The sequence below is a fragment of the Henckelia pumila genome, chromosome 3 (genome assembly GCF_033568475.1).
Source record: "Henckelia pumila isolate YLH828 chromosome 3, ASM3356847v2, whole genome shotgun sequence".
Classification (NCBI taxonomy): Eukaryota; Viridiplantae; Streptophyta; class Magnoliopsida; order Lamiales; family Gesneriaceae; genus Henckelia; species Henckelia pumila.
This window is the reverse complement of record NC_133122.1, coordinates 164,262,832-164,283,891: the sequence shown is the minus strand read 5'-3', so window position 1 is coordinate 164,283,891 and position 21,060 is coordinate 164,262,832.

The following is a 21,060-nucleotide window of genomic DNA, read 5'->3' as shown; positions in this document are numbered from 1 at the left end:
GCATATTCCGTTCCAACAATCGACCCGATATCGAGGTAGTAGCATAATAAATCATGTACAACCGAAAGGAAAAAAATTCAAGAAGTCGAGGAGTAGTTTTTCTAACTCTAGCGAGTTGAAACAATTTGGATCAGGACAGAGTACGGGGACAACATTTGTAACTTGCAGCAGTTGTGTAGGTCGACATCTCAGTGAGCATTTTCATGGAGTCCTTGGAAGCTGTAATATTTGTCGTCAGACCAAACATTTTGCTAGAATATGTCCTCTACGTAATACCGAGAGATCTTAGAGTGTTCACTCTTTTCAGCTGCCTGAACAGAATCTATTGGGAGTTAATCAGAATCTGAATCAACCTTCGAGGCATCAGGCATTGATCCTTGCCCTTACCGAAGAACAGTCTCAGGCTGCACATAATGATGACATAACAGGTAACCGTCGATTATTGTTTTTTTGCTCTTGTGATTGTTAGATATTGGTGCAGTCCCTACCTACTTATTTGAGGAACTTGTTTTGATGCATTCTATGCCTGTTGAGATTTTGATTACTGTTGTAGCTAGTCTTCATTTGAGAAGCGGTATAGTTTGCGAAGGGATTAGTCCGAAATTATGAACTTTGATTTGATGAGAATTTGATTGAACTAAGCAGTATTGTATTTAAGTTATCAGAGTTTGATTATATTTCCTGTATAGATGCTTAACCGAGTACAGGGCAACCGAGGAATTGATTTCAGATATTAGTCAAATTCTAATTCGAACTGATAGATGAATGGAAATCTTTCGGTAAGGATTCTCGATTCAAGGTTTCCTTTGATATTTGTTCTGTTGATGACCATTTGTTATAGAATTTACAGAGGAATTATCGACAATGACAATTGATGTTCTAAAAATTCATCCTGAATTGGTTGATATACCAGGGGTTGTAAAGTTTGCTGATATTGTTCCGAATGAGATTCTTGGAATGCCGTTGATTCTTCATTTTGAATTTAGCTCTAACCGTAATTCAGATACCATCAGTTGAGAAATTGAGAAGAAAGATGTCGAGAAACCGAATTCAGAATGAGGTATGGCTTCTTTGAATTGTATGATCTTATCGTTTGGATAAAAAAAAAATCGCTCCTACAGAGTTTATGAATTTTTACAAACCGAATCCTCCAGAAGTATCTAGCTGAGTTCATGATTATTCTTACCGATGATTTCCTTATTCATTCAAAGAGTAGTATAGATCTTTCAGAGTATTTGAGAATTGTTTACAGATTTTGCGAGCCGAGTAGTTATATGATATTCTATTGAAGTACGAATCTTGTCCTGGCGATTATTTTATCTCTGGAGATGAGATTTTTGTTGACCATTGGAAGACGAAGCTGATATGAACTGATTTAGACAAATATCTATAACCGAGATCTGGAAGATTTATGAGTCTATCGAGTTTCTATAGCAGATTATCGAAGGATTCTTATCGTTTGTGAAGTCGATTATACAGCTAACTTTTGTGAATGCGTCATTTGGTCTGAATCGAATCTTATCAGACCAGTTCTTATTGACCTGAAGAAGAAATTTATCAGTGCTTCAGTGTTCTTTATTCTTTTTGTACTGATGATCTTGCAGTACATTGAATTCTTCTTATCGAGATTTGGAATAATTTCTTATTCAGTTATAACTTAAGCATCGAGGTAGCTGAAGACACTCAAAACTAAGTGTTTGATTCCTGACATTGGAATTCGGAGTGATCTTACTGTTTAAGAAGATTTGAGTTCATTTTCCTTACGAGGAAATTCCAAAATCTTTTCTTATTTTAGAATTGGAATATGTGTTTGGAGTCCTAACTGATTATGTGATAGAGGAGATGACTTATTCTGATGAATGATTTTGACTGTGAAAGTCGATTCGATCCGAAAAAAAATTTGAATGCAGCAGTCGATGTTTTGAGCCAAAGGATCTTTTTTATTTTATCTACTATCGGTATTTTCTTTGATCGATGATTACTGCATTTCTGATTTAGGATGTGAAACAGATAGGAGGTCTATCAGAATTTTTAAGTTCGAACCGAATCCGAGTTGATTGAAAGATTTAAGAATGTACAGAGATTTGATTCAATTTATCAGTATTCAATGAAGAAAAGTCAAAAGTGAATCAGTCTGAGATGCAGGTTGGTGTTGATGCCTTAATTGTGATTAAGCATATTGTTGGGCCAGATGATTCTGATGGAAATCACATATCTTGATATTGACACATTGCAGTCTATTCAGTATTCTTTCAGATGACCGAAAGATATGGGTGATTTGATGAATCATATTTAGTAGAACAAATAAAGAATGACGTTCGAGGTATAGGTTCCAATGTGCTGAATTTTCAACAGTTAAAAGTAGAGAGAGAACAACCCGATGGGCCATTGTACAGTTTATTATGATTCAGAATGGAATAGGGATTACGTTTTGGCATATTTTGTTTCGAAGATACCAATCAGTCTGAGTTTGAGATGCTCTGTGAATATGATTAACCGATTGAGGGAATCTGCTATTGTATTCCATACAGAATGATTCTCGTACATGACCAGATGATTGATTTTCTTTTAGAGATGATTGATTTTGTTTCGAAGATACCAATCAGCCTGAGTTTGAGATGCTCTGTGAATATGATTAACCGATTGAGGGAATCTGCTATTGTATTTCGTACAGAATGATTCTCAGACATGACCAGATGATTGATTTTCTGTTAGAGATGTTGACAGAGTGTATAAATTGCCGGAAACAGGCAGTTAGATAGAGATCCTAGATGTACCCTTTAATTTGGGCGTGAATTTTGTTGAGGTTTTCGTTATTGAATACTTTTGAGTACAGTTTATTATCTTCAAAACAACGAATAGTCAGAACGGATGATTTGATTTTAGAGAATATGTCGAGCTGCAGTGCTTGGTTCTGGCACTAACTGACGAATTTTGCCAACTCTTAATGAAGTTCTTTTACAATACAGTTATCAGATGATTATCTTGCTGACATCTTTTGATGAGTCATACGAGCAGAAATGAACATCTTAATTGAATTGAGATGATTTTCTAGGTTCCCTGAATTAGGACCTGATATGATTCGAGATTTGAATGGACCGATGAAGGTTATTCAGATAAGAATAACGACGATCCAGAAAAATTAGACGAAGTATTCGAATTTCAGATACTGATCTTTGTACTTTGGTCAGAGAGACCGAGTAATTCAGTAGAATTCTACTTTCAGAGGTTTTGTCAGATATGATAAGAGAGAGAAGTCGTCACTGAGATTGATCGATTCTTACTAGAGTCTGGAGATGATAGGCGATCTTGCCTACGGACTTTTTTTTCATTCCATCTCTTTCTGGTATTCATGATTTTTTTCATGTGTCGATGTTACGAAAATATCACCCAGATCTTTCTCATGTTCTTCAGCCAACCGAGGCAGAACTTTATGAGACATTGAGTTATTTCGAACGACCAATTCAGATTCTAGGCCGAAAAGAGAAACAGCTCAGAAAACAAATCGATTCAGTTGGTGAAAGTGCAATGGAACTGACACGGAGTTGAAGAGGCAACTTGGGAAACAGAATCCAATATGAGACAGCGATTTCCAGACTTATTTCTATGAAGTGAGTTCTTATAAAGTCTTTGATTCTATTTTCTTTATTATGTGATCGATTTGTATTCGATTTCGAGGACAAAATCAATTTTTAGAGGGGGAGAATTGTAATGCCCTGAAAATTATCTTATTGAGATTATTATTGATATTCTGAGATTATGAATTTTTGAGGGCTAAATTGATATTTGATCAGGGACTGAATTTCAATTTTTGAGGAATTCAGGGACTAAATCGCAATTTGCCTAATTCGACTTATTCAATGATATGCATATAGATGACTAAGTGGGTTATCTTTTTCCTTTATCTCTCTCCAACGCCTCATCCTCCATTTTTTGTTCCAAACGAGATCTTTGAGTTCTTGATTTCTTCTATCTGCACGATCCGACCGATAGAAATTCGATTTGAATATATATCTTCGCAATCACGACTTCGAGGGCTTCGTTTTACCGTAAGTGTTTTTTCGATCAGTTATACTTCCTTTTTTGGATGTCGATGGAATTTGATTATCTTCGGATATAACGTGCTTGAGCCAGCATATGTCGTATATTCGAAGTCAAATCGGAAAAATAACGACGTACGGATTTGTTATGAATTTTTGAGTGATTTTTGAAATAGGGGTTGTTGGTCTTGGTTGATATTGAATTGATTTTGATATGAGTTGAGTTTGAATATTATGGAATTGTTGTTTATTTTTGGTTAGCCGTTATGCCGTTGATTCGAGTTTTGAAATATCGATTGGTTTGGTTTGATTGACCCGTATTCGATTGAGTTTAGGTGAATGATATCGAGAATGATATATATATCCGTACAGATTTGATTGAAGATTGTTGAGATCGGATTTATCATAATTCAAAGCGATAGACGAGTTGATCGAGTTGGTAATGAGTTTTACCTTGAATATTTTTGTTGATATTGAATTAGATTTTTATTGAATATTTTATGTTGATTTCCAGATTTGGAGCATCAATCGAATCGAGAAAAGGTATAAGTTGACATCGAATCGAATAGGGGCGAATACTCGAATCTGAGTTGATTTTCGAGTTCCCTAAAATCACATACTTGCATGTTTATGTGAATTACTTGAATTATGTGTTTGAATGCCTTTCGATTTTACATATGCATTCATACCGATTTAAACTATTTGATTGAATATCGAATTAGACGATTTGGGGACTATAATTGAGGGGCATTGGTCGATGATTTATCCAATGGCCACGATTAAAATAACTCTTTATAGTTGCTCCAGAGTTTAGAGGGTCGAAATATACAATCTTCCACCTCGAACAGGAGAGTAGGTGAGTTGTTGTGATATTTTGACCTCGGGATCCCAACCGAAGAAACGAAGAAATGACAAAACGAATTTATTATCCGATTTAGATAATCATGATTTGAAAGACATACATTGCATTTTATTCATTTTTGAATATGTTGTTTTATATATCATGACTTTGATATATTATCTGATATTGCATGTTATGTTGCTTTTAATAGGAATATTATTCTCACCGGATTTGCCGGCTGTTGTCTTTTTTTGTATGTGTACTTGGCAACAGGTGGGGCAGGATCGAGTCAGAGAAAGCTTGGTTATTTTGATCGTGTTGTAAAAGTTGGATTTTGGGATTTTATGTTTGGAGTTTTATCGAGTGTGATTTGTAAAACTTGATTTTATATTTTGGTTAAACGATGTATTAGAATCTCGTTTTTAATATTTTTAAACTCCTTTTGATTGTATATTATCGTCTATTTTGATATTTAAAGATTTTCAAAATTTTTGGAGTTGACGATTTTTTTCGATTTTTGAGATCCGACTCAAAATTTTATTTGAGCAGATGCGCTTGTTTTTGAGCAATTGCGTGATTTTCCAGAGAATTATAGAATGAGAGTCCCGCATATGCGCTCAAATCCCCGCAGAAGCATCAAATGGCAGAGATTTTGGGTTGCTTTGAAGAATCCCTAGGGCATATGCGCTAGGGAGGGGCGCATATGCACCCCTTAGTTGTTTTCTCACTAGCGCAGATGCGCTAGTCTTTCTAGCGCGTCTGCGCTAGAAATCTAGGGTAGAGGCGCTAGTTTTAAAAAAAATTCTTCTGAATTTCTTTGATAGTCATCGAGTCGAGTTTTGAGAATCGAGTCTCACATATTCCTTCTTTCAGCAACACCATTTTGCTAAGGTTTTCTAGAAATAGAGAGCTCATGACCGATTCCATGGATTTCTAAAAAAATTAGAAAAATTTTGGTTGACAAATTCAGTTCCCCTGTCACTTCTGATTTTGTCAATCCTTTTTGTTTTCTCATTTTGAAGACGTCTAAAAATTTTAATCAGTTGAGTAGCAGTTTATTCTTTGGATTTTAAAAAGATCACTCTAGTAAAATTTGAGAAATCATCAATAATACCATAGTGTATTTCATTCGCTATAAGCTCATTACGGTATTGGACCAAATAAGTCCATGTGCAATAGTTCTAAGTTTCGATTTTATTAATTTCACCGTTTGTTTTTAAAGGTTAACTTGCTTCCAAAACTGACAAGCTGTAAAAACTTTGTCCTTTGAAAATTCTATTTTGGGTAAGCCAGTAACCAAATCATGTTTTCTCAGATTGGCAATAGCTTTGAAGTTCAAGTGATTTAACCTCTTGTGCCATAACCAATTCTTGGTCATGTTAGAAGCAACAAAGAAACTGGATCACTAGGTTTGTTAGACCTACTGACTTTGTAAGTGTTTATACTTCTCTCACCTATCAAAATAATTTATCCAGAAGTATTCTTGACAGTACAAACATTCATTTGAAATTCAACTAAGTAACCATGATCACAAAGTTGACTGATACTAATCAAATTATATTTGAAGTTTTCAACTATTAAGACATATTAAATACTAATGTTATCATGGATAATCTTACCTTTACCCACAGTCCTACCTCGAGAATCATCCCCAAATGTGATCCTTGGTCCTATACAATTGATCAATTTGGATTCCCCAGTCATGTTCCTTGAACATCCATTGTCCAAGTAATAAACTGATTTTTTGAGTAGTTCAGTTCCAGTTACCTGCAATCACAAATTGAAAATAAATTTCGGCCCTCATGAGTACTTGGGTTTAGGTTGGATTAATCTTTTTGGAACCCAAACTTGGATCATTCTGACCGATCGACCATTTAATGTGTTCCGAAGGAGTTGTTTATATGAAGGTGTGTGAAATACTTTGTGTGAGACAGAAACATTATGTTGTGTACCCTTTCTACTTTCATTGGTATGCGTATATCTTATTTCAACAGGATTTTGGTTGTAGTATTGGTTAGCATTGCTTCTCATAGAGTTATTCTTGGTTGATCTAGATCGGTTAGGCAACCAGTTTGTCTTGGCATTAGAAATATCAGGTATATAACCAATGCAAATTTTTTTTACCTTTATTCATCTCTTTACAGGCTTTTCAATTTTATGAAAAGGTTCTTTGTGTTCGTATACCATACTAGATCAGACAAAATGAACATGTCTAGTTTTGGTTGAGTACTTGTCTCAGGAATGCTTTCATTGTTGTTGAAACCAAGACCAGTCTTGTCTCCAAAAAGTATAACTCTTGCATTTCAGTTAGGGTAACTGAAGAATTGTTCCAAGATGAGATCAATTCAGTTAGCTTCATATTCCCATGTTGTGACTTCTGACTCTCAACTTGTATTATTTCATTCTCAGATTTCAGCTTAGCAACCTATTCTTTGAGACTCAAAATTTTAGCTAACTATTCTTAGTAAGTCTCATAAGGCCTTTGTCACCTGAGAGGTAGACTGATCGCCTTCTCTTTTCTCAAGCTCAAACTCATAGGTTTTATCGTCTACAAATAAATCATGGAGCTTCAACTTATTAAGGTCTTTTGATTCTCGCATGACTATTGTCTATCTCATCGACAAACTTATGTATGGCAACGACAATTTGTTTTCTTTAGTCTGCTCATTTCCTTCACATAACTAGATCATTTTCTCCTATATCTCTTTTGCAGGTTTTCACATTTTGATTTTTGCTGAAATTATTTTGTCTAGTGTTTTGTCAATAATATCCTTAGCCACATTATCCAATTGGATTTATTTTTTTATCTTCATCGTCCTTTTTGATCTTGGATTTTCAACAATCTGAGAAGCATCCTCAGTAATAGATACAACATTGTTGGCCTTGGTGATCTTCGTTGGTCCATCTATGATAATGTACCATATGTCATCATCTTGTGCAACTAAATGAGCCAGCATTATAATTTTCTAGTCTTCGAAGTATTCCTTTGAGAACATGGAGATTTTTTTGAATGAAACCATTGTTTAAATAATATTCAAAATGTGAATCTACCCCGCTCGGATATCACTTGATAGGATCGGGTGATTTGTTATAAGGGGAGTTGAATAATCAATCACACTAACATATTATTTGATAAAAATTCAGTTGGGTTAGCAACTAGAATTTGTGATTCTCGTAGTTTGGCTAACAAAGAAATTTGTGTGGAAAATAGCCTAACTATTAGATAGAACACTCAATTGTAGGCTAACTGATGAATGAAATAAAAGGATAACTGAAATATAATAACACAGTTGTTTCTGGATGTTCAGAGACTTGAATAACTCTTACATCAGTCGTTCTTTCTTTTGGAAAGGATCTCAACTAGAATACTTTGGAAGTTACAAGAAATTTGTAAAATTCTAGTTTAGTTAGGTCTTAACACTGCCTCACCGAAAATCCGACACTCTTCTTTACAAAATGAACATGCAGCATGCAAACTATCACAAATACAATTTGTTTACAAGAAAATCTCTTAGCACAATCAATCCTCAATGATAGCATATAAAATCTACGTAAAATGTTCTTGACTACGTGTTATCAGTTTAGCTCTTGAATGCTTTGAACTTGTGTGTAGATTGCTTGATCTACCTTGATAGAGATAACTAGGCTGATTTTCACTTCTATTTATAGCAGTCTTGAAGAAACGGTCATTTAAATAAAAAATAGATTCATTCCAAATATATTAGCCGTTACATTTGTCCTTGTCCTTGTCCTTGTCCTTGTCATCTTCCTTTCTGTCAATAGTACATAATGTAGTGTGCTTGGATTGTTGCACATCAGTTTTGTAGGAAGAACTTTATCCATTTCCAGCTGTATGGGGTAAACTGATGTCATGAAAATGATTTTCACTTTAGACAAATGACTTCTATTTTTGTGGCTTCAGATATTTCAGTCGAGTTCTATTTCAGTTTAGTTGACTAGTCTAGTTAGGTAAACTAGTTTAGCTTGTGGACCTAGTCATTCAGTTCAGCTGTCTTGGATCAGTTTGGTTAGATTAGTTTTTGCCTTAAGTATTATTAATATACCAAAACTTAATTGATCCAACAATCCGAGATCAACCGTCGAGGTACTCCGAATCTGCAGACAATGTTTTTCCATAGAATTTTGAGGACTTCTCCTTCAGTGATCCTAGACATAGCCTCAGTCTCAACCAACTTCAAAAAATAATCTATAGCAACTAGCTAGAATTTCTTCTAAGTTGGGGCTGGTGAGAAGGGTCCGACTATATCAATTCCCCATTGATCAAAACGAAACTCTTCTATTATCCCCTTCATCATTGCGGCTGGTTGGTGTTGAAGCCTATTGTGTCGCTAGAAACTGTGACAAGAGTTCACTAGTGCTCGAGTGTCCTTTTGAATGGTTGGCCAAAAATACTCAGCTAAGAGAACTTTTCGAGCCAAGGAGTAGGATCCCCGATGGTTCCCACAACAGCTTTCATGTATCTCTCTAAGGACATAATTAGATTCTTTGGGACCTAAACATTTCAAGAGTGATCGAGAAAATGATACTTTGTACAAAACCTCTTCAACCATCACAAAACGAAAACTACGTGGTTTCAACCTATAAGCTTTTCTCATATCTTGAGGCAACTCGCCCCTTTTCATATACCCTAGAGTTTAGCTAGACAATCATTCTCTTCATGATCTAGAGGTGGGAGCTCGGTAGAAGGCATTAGTTCTATCTGGATAGCCAACTCATGGATTTTCCAATTATGAACTTAGATAGCCATCTTGGCGAGAGAATATACTTTCTCATTCTGCTCCTGAGGTATCTGTTCCAACAAAACCCCGGTGAAGAGCTCTTGGGTCGCCTCTATTGCTTTCATGTACTCCTTCAACTTCTCATTCTTTACCTCGTACGAGCCATTCACCTGATGAGCTACTACTAGGAGTCAGAATACACGTGAAACCAAGCAAATCCCAATTTCCTAGCAGCTCGGAGGCCAGCTAAGACAGCTTTGTATTCCGCCTCATTGTTAGATGCACTAAAATCAAACCTTATCACCAATCTGTTTTCATTACCCCTCGGGAAGATAAAAAAAACACTCCATAAGTCTTTGATCTCTACATGAACGGACTCAACAAATAAATCAGCTAAAGCGTGGGCTTTGATAGCCGCCCTGGGCTCACACTAAATGTCATATTCACTTAGCTCGATCTTCTACTTCAAATGCCTAGAAGCTCGGAGGCCAGCTAAGAAAGCTTTGTATTTCGATTCATTGTTAGATTCCCTAAAACTAAACCTTACCACCAATCTGATTTCATCACCCCTCGGGGTGATAAAAAACACTCAGTAAGTCTTCGATCTCTACATGCATGACCTCAGCCAAGAAATTAGCTAATACCTAAGCTTGTCACCTTTGAAAGCATAGGAATAGCTCTCAGATAGGCTAAGCTCCAAATTCGTAATAGCTCTTAGGTCGGTTAAACTCCCAGATCGGCATTGCTCCAAGGTTGTTTAAGCTCCCAGGTCGGCTAAACTCCCAAGTCGGCATAGCTCTCAAATCAGCATGGCTCCTAGGCCAACCAAGCTTCCAGGTCGACCAATCAGCAACAATCCATATGGGTTCTTAAGCATGTGAGAGATTTGACCTCCCATCTTTAGGAGAGAATTTAGGTAGATCTCCATCGAGTTTCAAGGGATCATGATCCTATAATCACGGATTCTCGTTAAGAAAAGGCGGCACCAAATCTGGTAGTCTCTCTTATAGATACCAGGTTTGATCTCATTTTTAGGGGTTCCACTTCTTCTAGATAATACACACACCACTTACTATATTCTCTCATACCTATATCTGACTTGAGCGTCGAAGAAGATACACTAGAAACAACTTTCAGACCATTTGAACTTCCATCCTTAGGGGAAAATTTCGGCAGATCCGTGCCGAGATTCAAGGAATCATGGTCCCTAATCACGGATTCTCGTTAAGGAAAGGCCGCTCCAAATCTGGTAGTCTCTCTTATAAATAACAAGTTTGATCTCATTTTTAGGGGTTTTACTTCTTCTTGATAATACACACCCCACTCACTATATTATGTCATCCCTATATCTAACTTGAGCATCGGAGGGGATATGTCGGAAACACCTTCCAGCCCATTCGACCTTCCATATTTAGGGGAGCATTTAGGCATATCCCCGCCGAGATTCATGTGATCATGGTCCCTATTAGTATTAGAGAGTATTTATTAGCTTAGTTAAGGCTTATAGACCAGTATTAGTGATATGGTATTATCATGACTTGTAAGCTTGGACGGTAGATACTTGTACATCTAGGCCAGTGTTTGAGGTACGTAAGTACTGACTAAGATACCCAACGAGTATTCATGCTTATATGTTGCATATTATGTGTCATGATACATGTTTTATTGCTTTGATATATTATGTTTCTCATGCATATTCATGTTGAGCCGAGTCTCCTTCGAGATGGCCTTTGTAGTAGAGTCACTCAGACCTACATTCCTCGTTATATTGTCTGACACCAAGAGACGCTGTGTGGACAGAGACTGATTCTATGGTGGTTCGGACGAGTGTGTGTATGTACAGGTGGAGTTGACCCCAGATGGTACTACATACTCATTGGCTCTTAGACTGAGTGGATATTGCGAATACCAATACTAACTAGTCATTTGCATGTATCATAGTAGGTTTGTATACTTGAGTTTTACGTTTTGAGTGTAGTCGCTCACGTCCATGTTGTTGTGTTTCTTGGACACCCCATCCAACGGGGCAGGTATGCAAGTGGACTAGGAGTGAGTTCAGTGGTTGGTCAGTGACTAGGGTTTGGGAGCAGGAGTCACCCGTGATTTTTAGATTAAGCTTTTATTTGGTATATATTTTTATTCCGGTTGTTTTTCTCTAAGTTGTTAGTAACTCTGATTAAGTTTTCTGATTATTATTATTGAATGCTTAAGACTCTGGTTATTAGGTGATCCAGATAGAGTCACTACAAAAATCATGCAATAATGGACACATTTAGACATGTAAAATCGACACCTATCACTTATAGCGCAGGTCAGAACCCATATCTCTAGGTCGGGAGGGACTCTTAGCTTGGCCAATAGATCACCTCTTTCCAGGCACATCAATTATCAAATTTCATGGGATTTGGTTACCTTCATTGAAATCCCACCCAATCTTGGGAATTCCTAAACAAATCTGAATTCCTTTCGGGCAAGTAGTAGAAAGTGGATTTTGAAATCCAAATCCAATCAAATTCCCCCAATTCTTGGTTGCCAAACACATTGCGGCAGCAAATGCAGTCCTCGATTATTGACCGCAAGGTATAAGCTCAAAATTTCATTTTAAAATATGTGCAAGTAACTTTTGGGTTGCAAACGAACTGAATAATAGTAAAAAAAAATAAAACTAAAGCTCGAGTTTGGCTCGGATTAGTGTATTCGAGTTCGATTTCGAGCTCGATTAGAAACTAAAAAATTTTAGATATTTTGGCTCGATATTGGCTCGAAATGAATTTTTAGTTCGAGTTCTGCTCGAAATATTCGAACCTATTCGTGAACTATTCGAACTATTACTTGGATATTAAGGTTTGAGAAATTCGTTCGAAATCTCTAAATATCCAAAAGGTTAGAAACATATATATTTATATATATTATCATTATATTATAATAATATCATATTAAGGCTCATGAACTACCGAACAAGATAATTTTGGCTTGAAAAAAGTTCAAACATGTTCGGGTCAGCTTGAGTTCGATAAGTTCAAAAACAAATCAAATATTTATCGAACTGACTCAAACTCGCGTACCGGCTTGATTCATTTACATCCTTATAAGTTATATGAAACTTTCACTGTACTCCAATATAGAGTTATTCCAAATCCTCAAACCCAAAAGCAACCATAAGTAATATTTCGTTGCATCTACATTGATAATTTTCAAGCAAAAATAGGGAAGACTGTTATGATTTGTGGTCTCAGATTTGATTATCAAAGGTGATAAAAAATGATGAAAGATAAACACAAGAACACAAGATTTATAGTGGTTCACTATCGATGTGAGAGCTACGTGCACTTGCCACTGCTGCAAATTTTCACTATATCAAACCAAGAAAACGAAGAAATTTTTACAAGAATCTGTTCTCTCTCAGAGAAATTTTTTTATCGCTCTTTGTGTATCAATCCTCTTAATACAATGATGGATACCAATATATATAAATAGTATTAGGGCTACATCAATATATGTAAAATACCTAGAATACCTTAAATAAATAATTAGGCTCCACACATATATTAACAATCTCCCACTTGGAGACTAATCCACCACCATCCACTGTTTCCATTTGCAGCGGCAACAAATCTTCACTCCTTAATGGAGAATTCCAACTGAAGTTACACACAACTTCAGTTTCTCAACTGGCACAATATTCGTCAACATATCAGCTGGATTACGACATCCTTCAATCTTCTCAAGATCCAGAATTTCATCCTCTGACTTTGATCTTATGAAGTGGTATAGAACCTGTATATGCTTTGTCCCAACATGATAAATAGCATTATTTGCCAAATGAATAACGCTCATACTGTCACAATATAGCACACTCTTTTCATATTTGTGACTCAATTCTTCCAGAAAAGATTGCAACCAAATAATATCTTTACTAGCCTCTGTCACTGCAACATACTCGGCCTCAGTTGTAGAATGTGCAACTATCTTTTGCAATTTCAAAACCCAACTCACCGCAATACCGCCTAGAGTGTAAACAAATACAGTAGTACTCTTTGTACCATCGACATCACCAGCCATGTCAGCATAAACATATCCATTCAAGACAAAATACAATTTTCTGAAGCATAAAGCGGAATTTTCAATACCTCTCAAATACCTGAGAATCCATTTCACCCTCTCCCAATGTTTTCTCGGATTACTCATAAACTGGCTTACAACCCCCACTGTATGTGCTATTTCTGGTCTACTGCATACCATTGCATATATCAGACAACCAATAACGGAAGCATATGATAACTTCTCCATGTAGGCTCGCTCCTCCTCACATGAAGGTGACTGATCCTTGGATAGACGAAAGTGACCGCTAAAGGTGTGGTCATCGGCTTTTCTCTATCCATGTAAAATATGCGAAACACTTTCTTCACATATTATTCCTGAGATAACTTTAGGACATCTTTGTCCCTAATAATTCTCATCCCAAGAATTTGTTTTGTAGAACCCAAATTCTTCATCGCAAACTCTTCAGACATTTTCTCTTTCAAATTATCAATTTTCAGCAAAGTAGCTTCAACAATCAACATATCATCAACATAGAGTAGTAAAATATTATAAGAGCTATCAAATATTTTGATATAACAACAGTGATCTGCATAACATTTCAAAAAACCATTACTACTCATAAAATTGCCAAACCTTTTATACCAACTGTCTAGGTGCCTGTTTCAAGCCATACAAACTCTTTTGAAGTTTACACACTATTTTCTCTTTTTCTTTTACCTCAAAACCCTGTGGTTGCCACATGTAAATTTATTCATCCAAATCACCATAAAGAAATGTCGTTTTTACATCCATCTACTGAAGATGTAGATTTTCTTGCGCCACTAGCCCAAGAATAGTTTTATTGTGGTAAGTTTAACCACCGGAGAGAAAATTTCAGTGAAATCAAATCCTTCTTTCTGCTAAAAACCTTTCACTGCCAGTCTTGCTTTATAGCGCCTTCTATCGTCGTGTTCTTCTTTGATTCGGTATACCCATTTATTTTGTAATGTTTTCTTCCCATGTGGTAACTCTACTAACTGTCATGTTTGATTAAACATCGAAGAATCCATCTCATCATGCATGGCTAACTCTAACTTGATTGATTCATCAACTTGTATCGCCTCTTCATAACTTTCAGGTTCACCTCTATCAGTCAACAAAATATAATTGAGAGATGGAAAGAATCTCACTTGGGGCTTGGAAATTCTAGAATATCGTCTCAATTATGATCCATAAGTGGTTTATGGGGCTACGTTCTCTTGGTCCGTCGGGGGTACATTATCCTCATTAATTGGAGCATCTTGTTGTGAATCATTCACTGAAAAATCTTTCACGTGAATTAACTCAAGAATGTTTAATTCACAATTTGCATTTTCTGAATATTTACCCAATCTATCTTTGTACAACACCTTCTCGTTGAAAATTACATCCCTAATCCTGATAACTTTTCGATTTTGGTCTTCCCAAAAACAATAACCAAACTCATATCACCATTGCCAATAAAGAAGCATTTCTTAGACTTTGGATCAAGTTTACTTCTAACAAAAGCATCAACATGAACATAAGAGAGGCAACCAAATAATTTCAAAAGGAATAATTTACCTCTTTGCCGCTCCAAACCTCCTTTGGAATGCTGAAATTTAGAGGCACTGAGGGACCTCTATTAATCAAATAAGTTGTATTAATTGAATCAGCCCAAACCACCATAGGCAGTCCTGCATGAATCAACATTCTCCTTGAACGCTGATTCAAGGTCTTATTTATCTTTTCAGCTACACCGTTTTGTTGAAGATTTCCAGGAAGAGTTTTCATCATCTTGATCACATTCTCAGCACAATACTGCTTAAATTCATCAACTATATATTCACCCCCATTATCATATTTCAGACACTTCACTTCTAAATTTGTTTCATTTTCTACCATGACTTTGCACTTCTTAAAAGTATCAAACACATCTGATTTATTTTTCAGAAAATAAACCCATACCTTCTTGATAGAATCATCAATGAATGTCACATAGTAATTAGATCCTCCAAGAAAACTCATAGGTGAAGGCCTCCAAATCAGTATGCACCAACTCCAATTTTCCTTCTCTAAGATCTTTCACAGATTTAGAGAAACTGGCATTTTTCTGCTTTTCAAGAACACAACTTTCACATAACTGAAGATCAAAAGATTTCAGTTCTGTTATTTTACCATTCGAGACAAGCATCTTCATCCTTTTTCCACGCATATGTCCGAGTCTGCAATGCCATAAATCTGACTTGGCACAATTATCAGCAACAAAAATCATATCTCTGCAATTGAAAATCATATAAAGTGTTCCAGTTTTATTGCCACGTGCAACAACCATAGAACCTTTTGTAATATTCCATACACCACCACAAAAGGTGACATTATGCCCTTCATTATCAAGTTGTCCCACCGAAATTAAATTTTGCATCAATTTCGGTACATGTCTCACCTTTTGTATTTTCGACATAGCCCCGTTTGACATCTTCAAACGAATATCTCCGATACCCACAATATCAAATGTTCTCTATCAGCCAGATATACTTTCCCATAATTTCCAGAAACATAATTTTCCATAATTTCACGATGAGGAGTCGTATGAAATGATGCACCTGAATCCAAAAGTCAAGAATCAACAGGACTGTCAACAGACCAAAGTAGTGCATCCTAAATCTCATCAGTTGCCACATTTGCATGCTCTTTCATTTGTCCTTCTTTGGTGTCGTACAATTCTTTTTCATATGGCCCACCCCACAGTTCCAGCACTCTAGATTTCTACAAGATCTGGAATTACTTCTACCGTTCCTTGATTGAGATCTGCCTCTGTTCTGGTTAGAATTTCTATAATTCCCTCTGCCTTTTCCTTCAATATTTAATGCAGAACTTGATGTTGTAGTTTCACCAGAATCAATTCTATGAACCTCTTCTGCAAGAATTCTATCTCTACATCATAAAACTTCAGTTTTTCACTTCCAACAGAATTACTAACCGCAGCCCGCATAGGTTCCCCACTTTTTGGTAAAGACACCAAAAGAATCAACGCACGAACCTCATCTTGAAAACTAATTTCAACCAAAGACAATTGATTGAAAATTGTGTTAAAATCGTTCAGATGTGCTGTCACAGAAGCCCCTTCAACCATCTTCAAATTAAAAAGTTTTTTCATGAGAAATACCTTATAATTTGCATATGGTTTCTCATACATATGTGACAGAACCTTCATCAGACCTGAAGTTGAATTCTCCTTTGTAACATTATGAGCCACGTTCTTCGACATTGTCAATCGAATAACACTCAACACCTGTCTATTAAGGAGACTCCACTCATCATCTGACAACTTTTATGGTTTCTTCCCCACAAGTGGTTGATGCAGCTTTTTACCATACATATAATCATCAATTTGCATCCTCCAGAAAAGTAAAATCGTTGCCATCAAATTTTTCAATCTCGTGTGCCAAACCTTCTTTGCTAACCATCGCTTTCAAATTCAACACGGCACTCTGGTACCAATTGTTAGGATTTATGGTCCCAGATTTGATTATCGAAAGCGATAAAAAATGACGAAAGATAAACAGAAGAACACAAGATTTATAATAGTTCACTCTCGAGGTGAGAGCTATGTTCACTTGCCACCGCTGCAAATTTCTATTATATGAAACCAAGAAAACAAAGAGAATTTACAACATGTCCCCTCTCAGAACTATTTTCTTATCATCTTTGTGCATCAATTGTCTCAATACGATGACGAATACCAATACATATAAATAGTATTAGGGCTACATCAATATATGTAAAATACCTAAAATATTCTTAAACAAATAATTAAGTTCCACACATATATCAACAAATACATTGAAGAAAGGCAGATTCCAATGCCCTCTCGGATTAAAATTTAAATAGGTTGATCAGAAAACTTCTCTTCTAATATATGTCCAGATACTATGCTTAGCCAATTTCAACCTTTGATTAAAACGTGCACACAAACTCTTATGAGATCGGCTCACAAATCAACTTTGTGAGATAAATCTCTGACTCGACCAGAATCATGAGTAAATTTTACTTTATCCAATCAAAAATATTACTTTTGACTACAGATATAAATTAGATTGATCCATCTCACGAATGTAGATTAATAATATCGTCTCCAAAAAACCCTGATACATTTTGAGTGTGATCATTGGAAAACAACAATAATGGGGTTACGTTATGGTAGGGTGGATAGCTGATGATTAAATTTAATACTATCGATATATATATATAATAACTTTATTTTAATTTTTGATTACACATTGCAACTTTTCCATCTATGTGCTCAACCACTTGTTGAATTTGTGATGAATTTATGTAACGACCCACTGTATCAAGACGGGTCTTTTCAGCGTTCTTATGTCCTCACTCACACGCACCCTGGAAAACTTTTCAGGGGGTCACCCATCCTATAATTGCCCCAAGTCAAGCACGCTTAACTTTGGAGTTCTTATGTGATGAGCTTCCGAAAAAAAGATGCACCTTCTTGATATGAGCAGTACATATGAAATCTTTTAAGCCCTCCTCAACTATGTAGTCTCATACCTACACAGTCTCAGAATCCCCTCTCATTCCGGCACGGGATCGGTTCATTCATGTCTCCCTCCGCCTAGAAGCCTACGAGGAGCCGCTCATTATCCGTGCAACCTCTTGGCACCGGCGATCACTCCCTGCTTCTTCAGCCCCGGGCGACCCACTGTATCAAGACGGGTCTTTTCAGCGTGCTTATGTCCTCACTCACACGCACCCTGGAAAACTTTCCAGGGGGTCACCCATCCTATAATTGCCCCAAGTCAAGCACTCTTAACTTTGGAGTTCTTATGTGATGAGCTTCCGAAAAGAAGATGCACCTTCTTGATATGAGCAGTACATATGAAATCTTTTAAGCCCTCCTCAACTATGTAGTCCCATACCTACACAGTCTCAGAATCTCCTCTCATTCCGGCACGGGATCGGTTCATTCATGTCTCCCTCCGCCTAGAAGCCTACGAGGAGCCGCTCATTGTCCGTGCAACCTCTTGGCATCGGCGATCACTCCCTGCCTCTTCAGCCCCGGGCGTCACAATTTAGGCCGAATTTTGTAATTATGATCCAATATATTTGATTTAACTAGAAAAATGTGCGTGCGTTGCACGTAACAACAATTTTATTTGATTGAGACCGAAGTTATCAAATTTCGAATGTTTAGCTTTATTAAAATCAAGTGTTATACTTTTTATGGGCAAGTTCAAACTTCAGTCACCATGATTCAATATCTAATTAGCTACTGAAGTGGTCGTATCACCTATTTAACTTTTTTTTTGGTTATATTTGTCGGTTTTTTATCGGCGGTTTTTTCTAGTTATATTATATGTTTATGCATTGAGTTTGATTTATTTTTTAGCTAACAATTTTAAAACAATAACATATGTTATATATTTATTAAAAACATAAAATATATATATTTGTTACAAACTGTAGGATCAAGAGATTTGTGTTTTACTAAAAACTATAGTTAGTGGTAATTGTGTAACGCAAATCTTTTAGATCGTATCACAGTTCAAACAAATATATGTTTTAATTGTTCAACTCAAGAGACAATTATTGCACCCAAACAATCACCTTATCAAGAATTGTGCTTTCAATCAATATGAATTGAAACTACGAGCTTGACTCTGATATTAATTGTATGACCGAACACGTCTCGCTTTACCAAAATTTATAGTTGATGGTAACAATACGACTCAAAATTTTAAACAATACAAAATCTCAAGCGTCATGTTTTGATTAATGCTCTCAGACACTATTATTGCACCCCATCATAAACAATTTATGTTAAATGCTAATTTTACTTATATTGATTTTTAAGAAAAAACAATAATTCTTTATGAGAAATGATTTTTTGATTCATTAACTTGTCCAAATTTGAGTTTTAGTCCATTGAGTTGTCAAATTTGGTTATGGTGCACTAACATTTACTTTTCAATTATTGTTAGTCCAATTGCTAACGTGATATTTGACAATTCAATAATGTTCGATCTCACTTCAATATTTTTACGTCGTGTCAGTATTTTTTTTTATTATAAATCAGTATTTTCCAGTGTCACGTCCCCAATTAGACCAAAAATAGCCGAATTAAAATTTAGCGTATCACAAATAAACTTTGTAAACTTAGTGGACCAAATCATAATATTAAATAAGTTATTGAACAAAAAAACTATTTTTTCTTTATTTAAAAGCTATCTTTATTTAAAGTAAATATAAATCACGTATTATTTTTTCTCTGATAAATCATGTTAATCATTAGACAATTGTTGTAGCTTGACTTGCTACAGTAATTTCTTTCAGATAAATGATTTTTTTATTCATTAATTTGTTCAAATTTGAGTTTTAGTCCATTGATTTGTCAAATTTGGTTTTGGTGCACTAACATTTAATTTTCGACTATTGTTAGTCCAATTGCTGACGTGATTTTTGACAATTCAACAATGTTCAATCTCAATTTTTGACTTGAATATGTTTTTATTCTTAATTTTCTCCAATAATAATCCAATTAAGTTGTTTTAAATTTGATATGCATATAAAGCACATGTTGTTGTACATGCCACAAAAAACATTTATATGAAGTGTGATAATTAATATATAATTTTTAAGAATAGTATTTTAAATATATTATTTGTAATAAAAATTTGAGTAGACAAAAAAAATGTGAAGAAAAATATTTTTTAGAGGATGAACAATCATATTTTAAACAATAAAAAAATTTATAATCAATCATTTCTAGTATTTAAGTAACTTAGATATAAGAATAACTTATCTGACTTAAAATCGATTTGAATTTATTTTGATTTTCTACTTTTTGTCACGCAACTTTTTACGATTTCATAAGAATTAACATTAATTGATTTTATTAGTCAATTATTATACTGTAATACAAATATCAACATGAAACTTAGTTATAATCATATTCTCTATGTCTCACATATTTAAATATCATATGTCCTACTCTTTTAACAATTTATCCCTATTAAATTCATATTATTAACTACTTGTATAATTATTTTATTTTATGAAAATTTAATTAAATAAGGGCAAAATAACAATTTCTTTTACAAAATTTACTTTTACAAACACTTTATTTATATATATATATATATATATATATGAAAATACACACAAACCTAAATAAATGGGACGAAATGAATATATATATATTTTTTACCTTAGACAAAAAAATATTTATGTTGTTTATTAATTCTTTTAAATTTTCATATTCTTTTACCGATTTACCCCTATTAAATTCATATTAACTACTTGTATAATTATTTTATTTTATTATTATTAATTGATTTTATTAGACAAATATTATACTTTAATACAAATATGAACAACTAAGTTA